At 40.9% G+C, this 13,003-nt stretch overlaps 3 non-coding genes across 3 annotated transcripts; 2 read left to right on the top strand and 1 right to left on the bottom strand.

Moving 5' to 3' along the window:
- Positions 1 to 2,104: 2,104 nt before the first annotated feature.
- Positions 2,105 to 2,186, top strand: Trnas-gcu (transfer RNA serine (anticodon GCU)). Its single transcript has one exon. It is a non-coding gene; the product is annotated as a tRNA-Ser (tRNA).
- Positions 2,187 to 3,612: 1,426 nt separating this feature from the next.
- Positions 3,613 to 3,694, bottom strand: Trnas-gcu (transfer RNA serine (anticodon GCU)). Its single transcript has one exon. It is a non-coding gene; the product is annotated as a tRNA-Ser (tRNA).
- A 3,991-nt stretch (positions 3,695 to 7,685) lies between these two features.
- Positions 7,686 to 7,767, top strand: Trnas-gcu (transfer RNA serine (anticodon GCU)). Its single transcript has one exon. It is a non-coding gene; the product is annotated as a tRNA-Ser (tRNA).
- The last annotated feature ends 5,236 nt before the right edge of the window (positions 7,768 to 13,003 follow it).

Below are 13,003 nucleotides of genomic sequence, written 5' to 3'. Positions count from 1 at the left end.
AAACTTACAAGGAAGTAGAAGGTGAAGTTGCCTTGGCAAATACAAGCATGAAACACATGCATAAAGAAAAATATAAATCATATAATTTTATTTTCGATGTTTGTCAATATTTTACCCTCTGCGAAATATCTATTTTTATATATGAATATGAACATTCAAAATCGTAGGTCTGTAGGCTGGTCTACCATATGGGGTTAGTGCTGTCAGTGCACCTCATGTGGTGCACTGTAGGCATTACTTAAGGGTCTTTGCCGCGTCCCTTCAGCCCCTATAGCTGCAACGTCTGTCTTTCCTTTTACTGTACCTCCGTTCTAATTCTCTTTTTCCATCTGACTTGCCACCCCGTCCAACAATTTTTTTTTTCATATTACAAATGCAAGGTTTTCCTCCTGTTACACCTTTTAAACTTTCTGTCAATTTCCCTTGCAACGCTGAATGACCAGATAGGTCCAAGCGCTTGGCCAAAAGCGACAGGTTTTTGGGTCTAGATTGGGTGACAACGAACCAAGAATCAGGTTCGTGCCTAAATAGAAGAATTTAGAAAAAAATGTATAAATAATCCTGCAACGCCCTTGGGCATAGTCTTTCGATAATACATTAAACAAATGCTTTTTTTCACAAGCGAATATTTATAAACCAGACGTAAAGCTATGCTTAAGGTTTTGTTCATTGTGATTTCAAGCAATTATATTCTTAAGTCACACGTGATTCTTATTATACGTTTTCTTTTAAAACCCCACAGCAACACGTGGTCGCAAAACCTTTGGAAATAACAATGTTTTGATTGCAAATTTGCAGTTGCTTTTGGAACAATACAAGTGGATGATGGCTGAGAAACAATGGCAAGAAACGTGAGTTTAATTCATGAAGTTTTCCTTCTTTTAATTTTAGTGTCCATAAACACCGAAGTAATCCAGCTGATTAAGTATACCTACCTAGGAACAAGATAGCCTATCTGGAAGATCATCATAATCCAGAGATAGGTAGTTTCGAAAGGATCTTTTGGTGCCATTACCTTATGGCGAAAATTACCATAATATGATTAATATGACTAGATTTCTAAATGAAGAAATATCCAGCACAGTGTGTAGCTATACTACTGACTGTAAGCTAAAATGTGGTTTATTCGTACATAGGTACTACTGCATTAACACCGTCATGACGTTGTATTAGGCCTCTGTTGTAGGCTACACATGTATACGAGTCGGCGGAAGCCAAAGAAAAAGTGTAAACAGGAACTGACAGATGACAAGTAGGGTGTAATTAACACATCTTCTGGGCGTAAGGTGTATGCTATAGGATTTTAATTCCCAGTTCATCTGAATGTGATCAGCTTAATTAATGGTGAATAAAGCTTTGGTAATCGCCTGCACCATATATCAAAGTTTGTGTGATTCATTCTACATGTAGGCCTAGTCTGGTAACCTGCCGGTCTGATCAGTATAATCGCTTTATCACACCATAGAAATTGATAGGCTGTAATTTTTTGGGGCTTCAGGCCAAGGTGATTTCCGTATCACTGAAGTTTAATTAGCGCTGCTTTCGCCCCACATGTATATTTGACGGTGAGTCCAAGCGCCTATTAAGTTTTAACTTCTTTAAACATGTGCGAAGAGAGAGTCTCTCTCTCTCTCTCTCTCTCTCTCTCTCTCTCTCTCTCTCTCTCTCTCTCTCTCTCAATATTACGAACCCAGCTGGTATAACGATGAGAGAGAAGGCAGGTGATTTTAATAATAGTTGGATGAAGGTGAGCGCAGTTCATCCTAACCTTCATCCAGGTATATCATTAATTACCAGCCATATGTGTTTCTATCTCATCTTCATACCATCTGGTTATACTGCTGACGTTTCGTAATTTTCTATGCTGCAGGAAGCAGGGAATATATGCTGTAAAACCCACCAATTTCTATTTACTAGTACTATTCTCTGTTAGCTTACTTTGTTTTCTTTGATAAGTAATGGCAAAGGGGAAAAGGCAATGTGCATTTATGTATATCAGTCTGTAAATGGAATACTGATACAGATTAATAATGAAAACATTAATTTAGGCTTGTTTAAAAAAAAAATTCACCGAACTTTTTGCGGGAACGGCCTCTTCTTCCATGACGAGGTGGCCGAGTGGTTAAGGCGTTGGACTGCTAATCCAATAGGGTCTCCCTGCGTGGGTTCGAATCCCATCCTCGTCGGAAGAGTCGTTTTCTAGAGGATATGTGTCAATGTAGTTGATCAGTTGATATAACTGTGCATAATGATGCAGATCTATAATCTGTACTTGTTTATGTTTACAGTGTTATAAATGTTTGCTGTAAAAGTTGGACCAATTTTGGCTGTAATCCGCTGATATGATTTTCATTATTATATATATATATATTATATATATATATATATAAAGGTATAAGCTGTTCAAGTCAAAAGATCTTGCAGAAAATCTTTTTTATTTTTCCTTCGTGGCTTATACCTTTATTTATGGATTTATCACGCTCCAAACTTTCGTGATTCAGTTAAACCATACACACACACACACACACACACACACACATATATATATATATATATATATATATATATATATATATATATATATATATATATATAGTATATATATTTAATTTGTTTTCTTGTTTAATTAAAATGAACAGCACTACATGAAATTATAAAGAAACAATACATTTCTTCAAATACCTGAAAACAAACCTTCCCAGTATATCTCTTAAAAAGTGACCATAAACATAACAAAGTATAACTGGTAGGAAGTACACAGAGCAGAAAAAAAATTATGAAATAAACATAGTTGTGGAAGACACATTATCTGAGTGATGCAGCATTAGTCTTACTTTGCTAGGTTCGTGAATTGCTCCCTGACCGTCCAACATTCACAGACGCAGATGTAAACAGGTACTAAAATCTGCTGGGGTCCAATATCTATCGATTTCTCTATGAAAACAATTACCAAAATTGTAATTCACCGTTATGTAAATAGCTTGATTATTTATCAAATATATACAGTCAAAGAGAAGATAAAAAGAGAAGGGACTCGAGCTGTTTATTGAAGCAAAGGTTGGACTGTATGAAGGGAGTGTTAAGCCAACTCTCTTGATGTGTGAATGAAAGAAAATGGGTGTTGCTCTTGAGATGAACTGTTTGCATAGTAGTTGTGGCTTAAGAGAAAACGAAAGAGTGAGAAATGTGAAGATTTGTTGTAGTAGTAAAGAGATTAAGAGGATGGGCTAGAGTGTTTGCAGATGGTTTGGTCATATAGAAAGAAAGGAAGACGACTTTCTGGAACGAGCGTGTCGTTGTAGGCGCTTCTTAGGTTAGGGAAGGAGAGATGAAGTAGAAAGTGCAAGATGAAAGTGACTGATATAGTTTGTGTGAGGGGTATTGACACACTGCTGATGAGGCGTCTTAATAGTTAATATTGTTGAAGTTTTCTGCTAAGGGGTTGTCACATTTATATTTAAGGTTTTTGGTGTCAAAGTCAAACCATCTAGGGCCATATTCTCGCATATATGAGTAAGCTCGTTACCATCATACTTTGAAATTACTAAATAGACAAATGTGTGTATTTTGTACATCAATCACATCTTCTCTGAGAAAAAAAAATTAATCGTTCGACGAGGATGGGATTCGAACCCACGCAGGGAGACCCTATTGGATTAGCAGTCCAACGCCTTAACCACTCGGCCACCTCGTCTTGGGAGGGGGCGTTCTACCCTAAAGATTTTCCACCGTTTTCGATAACAGAATTATATAAATTCGATGAATATTATGTCTTTGTATGATGAATTTATGTTTCATTGTTATATTTTGGCATGAAAAGGTCTTGTGTTTCCTCTTCTCTCATATTTAAAAAGTAGTGAGTATCTTATTGTTCGTAGATTTTATATTATACATACTATAAAAAGCTATGTATATATAATATAATATATATATATATATATATATATATATATATCTATATATATATATCCGTAATTTTCGAATAATTCGTTATTTTTTAAAATTATTTCAAATACTTTTTTAACCCTCTTACGCCGGAGCCCTAAAAATCAAAACGTCTCCCGTATGCCGGGCCTGGTTTGGAGTGAGCGCGGAACCGGAAAAAATAATTTTTTCAAAAAATTACAGCGCGCGTACTTTTGAAGATTAAGAGTTCATTTTTGGCTCCTTTTTTTGTCATTGCCTGAAGTTTAGAATGCAACCATCAGAAATGAAAAATAATATCATTATCATATGTAAATAATGCGATATATGTAGCGAAAAAAAAAAAAATTCATACATAATTGTATTCAAATCACGCTGTGCAGAAAACGGTCAAGCTACCAGTTACTTTGTTTTGCGTTTGTATTGTACACTAAATTGCGATCATTTTGATATATAATACATTGTAAAACAATAAAAGCAACACCGGAAAAATATTATCACAAATGATGTACGAATTCGTAACGCGCGGACGCAAAAAAATTTTTTTTTCAAAATTCACGGTAATTCTAAATATGTTCTAGAGACTTCCAATTTGTTTCAAATTAGACAAATGATTGATATTTACGATACTGTAAGAGTTTTAGATTATAATTGCAGATTTCGACCATTTCGGACGAGTTTAAATTTGACCGAATGTCGAAATTTTAATATATATATTTTTTATATGCACATATTTCGAAGATGGAAAAAGCTACAACCTTCAATTCTTTTTTGTATTGTATTCTTCATGAATTTGCGCACATTTTTGATTATATATGAAACTCTATAAAAAGGCTAATATGAAAAGGAAGCAAATATTAGGATAATGCCATGGTACGTAATTTCGGAGACTTGCGGCCGCGAATCGGCGCGCGGAGTGAAGGTAAATATATTTTTTTTCAAAAAATTCACCATAAATCACAATATTGTTTTTAGAGACTTCAAATTTGTTTCAAAATGAAGAAAAATGACGGAATATTTCTAGGCCGTAAGAGTTTTAGCTTACAATTGCGTTTTTTCAAACTATTTTCGGTAGAGTCAAATTTGACCGAACGTGGTTTTTTTTTCTATTTATCGTGATTTATATGCAAATATTTTCGAAAAAAGAGAAAAGCTACAACCTTCAATCATTTTTTAGTTGTATTCTACATGAATTGCGCACATTTTCATATATAAAACTTTATGTAACAGCTAATTTTAAATGTGCAAACATTTCGACAATTGCACAAAAAATTCTGATTTTTTTCGGAAGAGTTACCGCGCGAACGTAATTTTTTTTTTTTTCATAAATTCACCATAAATCGAAATATTGTGCTAGAGACTTCTAAGTCGTTGCAAAATGAAGGTAAATGATTGAAATATTACTAGAATATAAAGAGTTTTAGCTTACAATTGCGTTTTTCGACCATTTCGGTAGAGTCAAAGCTGACCGAAAGTTGAAATTTTTGCACTTAACGTTATTTATATGAAAATATTTCAAAACTGATAAAAGCTACAACCACGGGTTGTTTTTTGTTGTATTGTGCATGAAATTGCGCACATTTCCATATATAAAACTTTATGTAACGGCAATTTAAAAGGGTGCAAACATTAGGACATCGCACGAAAAAATTTATCGGAAGAGTTTATCGCACGAACGTAAGGAAAAAGTTTTTTCATAAATTCACCATAATCGAAATATTGTGCTAGAGACGTCCAATTTGTTGCAAATAAAGGCAAATGATTGATATTACTATAATATAAGAATTTTAGCTTACAATTGCGTTTCTCGACCATTTCTGTAGAGTCAAAGTTGACCGAAGGTGAAATTTTTGCACTTATCGTTATTTATATGAAAATATTTCAAAATTGATAAAAGCTACAATCATGAGTATTTTTTAGTTGTATTGTGCATGAAATTGCGCACATTTTTCATATATAATACTTCATGTAAAGGATAATTTAAAATGGTGCAATAATTATGTCAAAGTGACGAAATAATTTCCGAGATGTGTCACTGATACTTTTTAGTGCGATAAGAAAGAAATTCGCGCTTGCGCGCCTGCGTAGCGATTGTAAACAAAACAACGCCTTGATCCGTGAACTCCCAGCATCCCCCAAGGCGCGTGATACAAAAGTTTTCGGCGGTAGGCCTATAGTATTTTTCCGCGAATTTTTTAAAAAAAACTTTTTTGAGCCGACGTATGATACGTCCAATCGGCATACGGGAGACATTTTGACTCGACGTTTAATACGTCCAATCGGCGTAAGAGGGTTAAATTAATATTTCATTATTTTTTAATTCATTGTTTTCTAATAATTCCTTATTTTGTCGAATATTTCCTTATTTTTCGAATACTTCATCATTTCTAATAATTAATATTTTTTATAATAATTACTTATCTTTTTTAATAGTTCATCATTTTTAAAAATCGAATAATGCATTATTTTCTACGAGTGATTCGGTATTTTTTTTTATAGAATAATTCATAATTTTTTTGAATAATGCATTGTTTTTTCTAATAAATAGTTATTTTTTAAATAATTCATAATTTTTATCGAATAATACATTACTTTTTCTAATAAGTCGTTATTTTTTCCAATAATTCATTATTTCTTTTTTTAGATAATGCTTGGACATGCTTGATTTTTGTCCAATAACGCATTATTTTTTTTCTGGCTCTGCATTCGAAAGGAAAATGCATTATAGGAAAAAAACAATGATGAATAATTGGAAAATAATGACTATTTATTTAACAAAATATTAATAATTTAAAAAAAAATAATGATTTGAAAAAATAATGAACTATTCGTAGAAAATAATGCATCATTCGATTTTAAAAAGCAATGAATATGTTGCATGGACGGAACCTATTTAAATAAATATATGCAAAGAAAGTCTGGCTTAAGAAATATAACTACACATATTTATCTTATGCTAAAAATATAACGCATCATATTTTTTTGTCATAGTTGCAATGTGAACGTAATGCTTAATATTAAGTATTAATTTTTTTTATGAAGACGTGAATAATTTCGTACTTTCTGCTGAGATGCATTTATAATGCTCAGTTCTTGGATGGGTGCCCAGCAAGACTACCAGAATCCGTGAATATATTTAAGCGGCTCCTTAATTGTGATCTGTCAGGTATAGGGTATAGGGCTAGCAGCCTCACCCTGTCAACTCTTGCAGAAAACCATGGGATCGCATTTTTTGAGACGAAATAAATTTTTATTATTATTATTATTATTATTATTAAACCTTAGCAAAATATAAATAGATATTTAAAAAGAGAGAGAGAGAGAGAGAGAGAGAGAGAGAGAGAGCAGGTGTTAAACCTTACATGTACGGCAGAACTCTGTTTCTCCTATTTTATTATTTTAATTATTGAGGTGTCATGGCGAACCGATTTGTACTACATATATCCTCACATACACACACGTACACAAACATACATATTAATGTACGAGGGACATTTCCTTTCATTATCTTCCACTGCATTAAGAATTATAACCAAATGCATCAATAGGGAGTACTTAATTTGCGTATATAAACTGTCGCAGTAGTTTATAAATGATCCCAACGGGGATAATTTGGTTTGTAAGGGGGAAATTCGGGAATGTTTAAACAAAGTTAATGACCTTTCAGGCTCCCTCAACGTGAATATAAGAACCATAGATCATACGTTGATTGCGCCATGAAGATTTGACGAACTTATTAAAAGATGATGTGCGATTTTCATGACGAGGTGGCCGAGTGGTTAAGGCGTTGGACTGCTAATCCAATAGGGTCTCCCTGCGTGGGTTCGAATCCCATCCTCGTCGAAGGACATTTTCTAGGATAGAGAATCATACGCTGTGGGTGACTTCTAATTCATCAATGATTAATGGAGGAAGTTTTGCAATGCCAACAACTTGTCATTGCGTTTCGTCATGTTACGTAGTTTCATTACCTCTCTCCAAATTGTTGCCATTGCAAGGGTTTCATCATATATGACCAACTATGATACAGTTCTGTGGCATATAACCATCTACTTTACTGGGTCGTAATTATTATTATAAATAATAAAGGAATAATCAGAAAACCCGGTTGTGTTCATAAAAGCTAAGGTCAAACCCAGAACTTACATTGTTTGGGGTGACACTAATACACTTGTCTATGGATATATATATATATATATACATATATATATATATATATATATATATATATATATATATATATATATATTTTATCTGTAGGCCTTCACATTTGCCAGCACACCTTTTAGTCATATTTTGCAGGCGTTCAAACCTTTATCTTTGTTCTTTGAGCCCTGTAATATAGCCATATACTCACGAACCCTTTCCTCTTTCCCAACTACATTATCTTTTAATGATTTCGTCATGTAGGAGGCAGGTATAAATGGCATATTACGTTATCTTTCTAATTAGCAGAAACAAAATGGCTATTGAGTGTAAAATATTGAAGGATGGTGCTGGGAAAATTGTTCACTGTTCCCGTAACATTTTAAAAGGCTGGCGCTTCTGGTTGAAGAGTTAATTCGAGTTTCGCTGTTTTACGTCGAATATATTTTACTTAATAAGAAAAAAAGAGAGATGTGATTCCTCGTTACTTTAACATTTATTGTAATATAAAGAATTAGGTCCCACAACTCTTGCTCTAATTTCCTGTAATTTTATTAAGGAAGAGACATGTCAGATGCGTTCATTTCAGTACAAACACATATTTATAATATATAGCATTCAGTAACCAATCCATTTGGACACTATTCATTTTGAGCAATATATATTGAATTTGTTTAATTTCCCCTATGATTAGATAGCAAATTTCTTATCATATTCTCTAAATCCTTCCTGAACGTCACGACGAACCAACGGGCTGGCACGAAAGATGTTTGTGACCTCCGCTGTTACTGAAACTTATCTCCTACCTATGTAGAACTTATTTTTTAAGTACAGCAGCTGCCTTCCAAGTTGAAAAGTAAGTTTTCAGAGTCAATATGAATGGAATATCACGATGCGTTAAAATATTTTGAAATACGTGGACCATATGCTTATATTTTCTGTTCAGTTCTGACTGTTAGGCCTAGACCTAGGTAGCTAGGTATAAGACTTTGTTTACATTAGCAGTCGGCGGTGTCTGATATTAGTACACAAAGCGTAAGGTATCACAGCAAAGGCAGCAATACTAGGCTAGTTAAAGCTTGTTACAACCTGCATTCTGTTTGCGTTAGTTGTAGGGGTCAGAATTGTTCACTGCAATTAACTTGTAAGTAACAAATGTGAAAATTGGGGGATAAGGTGTGGAAGACTTTATAGGCTCATTTGAATTAGCTTGAAATGGATAAAAAGAGAAAAACGGCTTTGTTCCGGTACGATATACAAACCATCGGTCCTTTTACAATAGGAAGGTAACTAGCGGCAGCTGGACGGTCGTAAGCTTCGAACAAGGGAGTTCGGTAGTTAACTGCTTGTCCGACAGTGCGTGCACCGCGCGACTGGGAGGTGAAGAATCTCTTTTGCTTTCGGCCTTGTGGTGTGAGGACGTGCTCGCCATCGCTCTCTGTCCGCTTCATCGTCGTATGTTCAGGATTATTGTGATATTCTACTACTGTTTGTTTGTGTATGAAAGTGATACTGTGAGTACGCCTTGTCATTTTTTCATATATAATTATTGTGATTTAATCAACATGGACTAAGGATCGGATCAATCTCCGCGCCCTCCCATCATCCGGCGACTGTGCCCCGGGGTGGAGGGCCGCAAGTGCGGGAAGTTTAGATCCTTCCCAGAAATTGATCCTCATGTCCTTTGCGCTCGGTGCCGAGGGTGGGAATGCTCTCGGGCCGAGCTGTGCATTGTATGTTGTGATTGGTCGGAGGTGCAGTGGGGGTTGTATGAGGGCAGGAAGAAGCGAAGGCCTACCAAGGAGTCGTCGGAAAGCTCTCCCACGACGCCCTCTCTAACGGACACTTCGTCTTCTTTCTTGCCCCCCGCTCAACTCCCTCGTATGGCACCTTCTCCTTCGGGGGGGTGAGGTATCGAGGTTCTTCTCTTCACCCGATCCGTCGAGCATAGAGGAGGGCGCTTGGTACCCCGACGTACAATTGTATTCGGGGTCTTCCGTTCGTTCGGGGTGAGGCTCGCCCCCCCTCCCCCCGCGCGAGGGGGAACCCCTCCTGTATACCTGACTCTTGCTTCCGCAGGTGCTTCTGCCGTGGGGGATGACCTTGGACAGGTATGGGCGTCATTGGGACTGCAGGGCGTGCCGAGTGTCCAGGGGCTGCTCCATCATCTGGCGGGGTCTGGTGCGGTCACCCATGGAGTGGTGATCACTACTACAACCACTATCTCTACTCAGTGGTACGCTGCCCATCCTCACCTGGTGTATTCTCCCCACGTGGTGTCAGTGACTCCTTCAACCGCAGTGCAGGGTCCGATTGCCGCCGTACCGAGGAGGGGCGTGCCGCCACCACCCGGATTTGAAGAGCTCACCCCTGGACCTGCCGCCGGTACCCAGGATGTCGCTGGCTGCTGCCCCATCTCCTGGCCTACCTGTGCTACCTGCCGTACCTGCCGTTGATGCTGTGCTGGCTGTTCCTGCTGTTCCTGCTGCTCCTGCCGTTCCTGCTGTTTCCGCTGTTCCCTTACCTGCTGACGTCATCCCAGTCCACGGTGTTGCTGCCCCAGACGCTGGTCTGTCCGGACAGGTGCAGCCGGGCCCTATTGCTTCGGCAACAGCAGCCCCGGCTCCACTGTGGATGGTTGACCTCACGTCTGTCCTGAGGAAGCTGACGAAGAAGACGAGGAAGAGGAGGAAGGTGTCGTCGTCGTCTTCGTCGTCCTCTTCGTCATCTGCAGCCGCCTCTTCCCTTCAACTTCCAAGGTTACCCAGCCACGGAAGAAGAAGGCTGCCTCCTCCCCTCCTAAGAGGGCTCCTTCGGGAACTTCTCAGGGCCCGTCCCACTCTGGTGGGATGGGGGTTCCTTCCGCTGGTCCTCCTGCTCCTTCGGGAGTAGGGCCCATCTCTCCTTCCGCAAGGAAGAAGAAGACGGGGATCAGAGGAGTACCAGCTAACACCAGTACTTCCTCGCCTGGTGCTAGAGGTTCTGTCGCTACACCAGGTTCCGTCTCGGCCTCTTGTTCGCGAGAGGTACTGGGTGTACGGTCACCTACGGGTGGCCGTGCAGCCAAGAACCAGACGCCAGAGTTCGCTCGGCACCAGGTTCATGGCACGGAGCGGATGGCTGGTGAGAGCCGCTCAGGTGACTCTCGCCAGGCCAGCGGTCGCTCTCGTAGCGACCAGCCGGTTACCCGGGTTGATGTGACGGTCCCAGACCGACCATGGGCTGAGGCTGGGAAGAGGTCCCCCCGATCACTGGCACCAGTGGTTCAATGCGCTGTGAGGACACGCACCGGTCTCACAGCGACAGTGGTCTCTGCAGGTCGCCTGACCGCCGCTCCCACAGGGACCGGACGGGTAGGGCGACCAGCAGCAGTTCCTCTGATGCATGAGATCGGTGCTTCTGTTCTCTGTCCAGCCGCTCTCCTCAGGCCTGCAGCTCGATCCCCACCGCAGGTTGGTGATTGCCTGCAGCCCTCCAAGCACACTGGTCCTGCCAGTGAGCGAGGGGGGAGCGTCAGGTCTTCCTCTCCCGTACCTTCAACTTCCTCGGGTTACACAGGGAATAGCGAGGCACCGAGGAGTGATCGTGAGGGGCGCGCCCCGCACGATCCAGTCACGACGCCGTACGTACCAGGCACGGTCTTAGGATCAACCAGGTCGTACACGCAAGTGACAGGAGGAGACCGAGAGGGGTCTGTCGCCGTTCCCCCTCCTGAAGGGGGAGGATCTCGGGAGTTGCTCTTATTCGAGGGACTTGACGGTCCTACTCCACAAGATGCAGTCACTCCGGAGATCCAGAGGAACTTTGCCGAGGTTATTGCGCTGATTCGTCAGCACAACGACCTCGGGGAAGGATCACCGCTCCCACCATCCGAGCCCACGTACCGGCTCGAGTCGTTTTGGGGTCCGAAGAAGGAACCCAGACCGACGGTGGGTCTGCCGCAATCGGAGCTTGCCGACTCTATGTTAGACCAGGTGGAGTCTCTCATCTCCGGATAGGAGGGCTCGCTGAGGTCTGGCAGGTCACACAAGCTACTTCCTCCTCCTCTACTGCGACAGCGGCGATTCTACGTGCCATCAGAGGATCCAATGCCGCCCAAACAGGTGAACCCAGAGATAGCCAGGCTAACTCCGGGTGTGTCTCTGCAGCAGCTCCTGTCGGAGAACCTCTGGTTCTCGCAGCAAGAGGCACTAGGCCTGGAATCCATGGCTATGGCGGCTTTCCAGGCCATCTCCTGGTTAGACCTGTGGTCCCACACTGTGTCTAAGGTTGCAGCCAACTCTGGGGATATTTCTCCTGAAGATGACGCGGCTTTCAGAAGACTTTGTCAGTCTGGAGGAAGGGCCATCTCCTTCCTCGCCCATCAGATGGCAAACCTGTGGGCCAACCTGGTACTTCGCCGTAGGGACGCAGTCCTTACCCGAGTATCCAGGGTGACTGGGCGAGAGGCGGGGCTTGGGTTATGGAACGGACCTGTTCGGAGTTCCTCCTCTCTCTTCCCAGGAGAGATGGTGGACGCTGCAGTAGAAAGGCGGCGCACTGATGACAGTGACCGCCTGGTACACCAGGTAGTTTCGAAGGCTTCTGGGCAGCCTCGAACTGCGGCCAAGCCTAAGAGTTTGGCTAGCGCTTCCTCGGCTGCTAAGACGGTTGCCCTGCGAAGCCTCGAGGAAAGACTCTGACTTCTACTTCTGTCAGGGAAGGTCGTAATCAGCCCCCCTCCCAGCCCTCCTTCTCACAAGGGGGGACAGGGAAGAAGTCGAAGAGAGGCGGGAAACGCTAGGGACGGCATTCCCCCTCACCTGCTGCCGGAAGTGGGGGGTTGCCTGGTGAGCCATTGGGCAACATGGCAGCGCTACAGTGCTGAGACCTGGATAGTAGACGTCCTTCGGGAGGGATATCTACTACCCTTCGAATCTCGGCCACCCCTCAC

This window comes from Macrobrachium nipponense, chromosome 1 (genome assembly GCF_015104395.2).
Source record: "Macrobrachium nipponense isolate FS-2020 chromosome 1, ASM1510439v2, whole genome shotgun sequence".
Classification (NCBI taxonomy): Eukaryota; Metazoa; Arthropoda; class Malacostraca; order Decapoda; family Palaemonidae; genus Macrobrachium; species Macrobrachium nipponense.
Note: the sequence above shows the minus strand (reverse complement) of the source record. Positions and strands in the feature narration are given on the sequence as shown.